This window comes from Alexandromys fortis, unplaced genomic scaffold (assembly GCF_014885135.2).
Source record: "Alexandromys fortis isolate MF-2015 unplaced genomic scaffold, M_Fortis_MF-2015_v1.1 scaffold_31, whole genome shotgun sequence".
NCBI classification, from domain to species: Eukaryota; Metazoa; Chordata; class Mammalia; order Rodentia; family Cricetidae; genus Alexandromys; species Alexandromys fortis.
This window is the reverse complement of record NW_026067974.1, coordinates 11,283,540-11,283,945: the sequence shown is the minus strand read 5'-3', so window position 1 is coordinate 11,283,945 and position 406 is coordinate 11,283,540.

Genomic DNA, 406 nt, shown 5'->3' with positions numbered 1-406 from the left:
CTGACTCACCGTCTGTGCTTAGCCACAACCTAATGCCCCGTTGCTGAGGACCAGGAGCTCTGTGGCCCCACCCTCCCGCTCGTGAAAAGGGGTGCTAGCTCTAGTCATGATCTCTTCTGCAAAGAAGCCATTCGGCGAGGCACGAACACACCACAACCTGATTCTCAGAAGAAACACAAGGACTCTAGTGACAAAATAAACCTTGTCCATATCCAAGAAAGTCTTTTCCCGGCAAGCGAGGTGGCAGCGGGAAGATTTGAACTGGATCCCCATGATCTACATACATGGTGGAAGGAGAAAACTGACACCTGGAAGTTATCCTAGGATCTTCACATGCATACTGCAGCATGTAGGCACTCTCTCTTTCTCTCTCTCTCTCTCTCTCTCTCTCTCTCTCTCTCTCTCT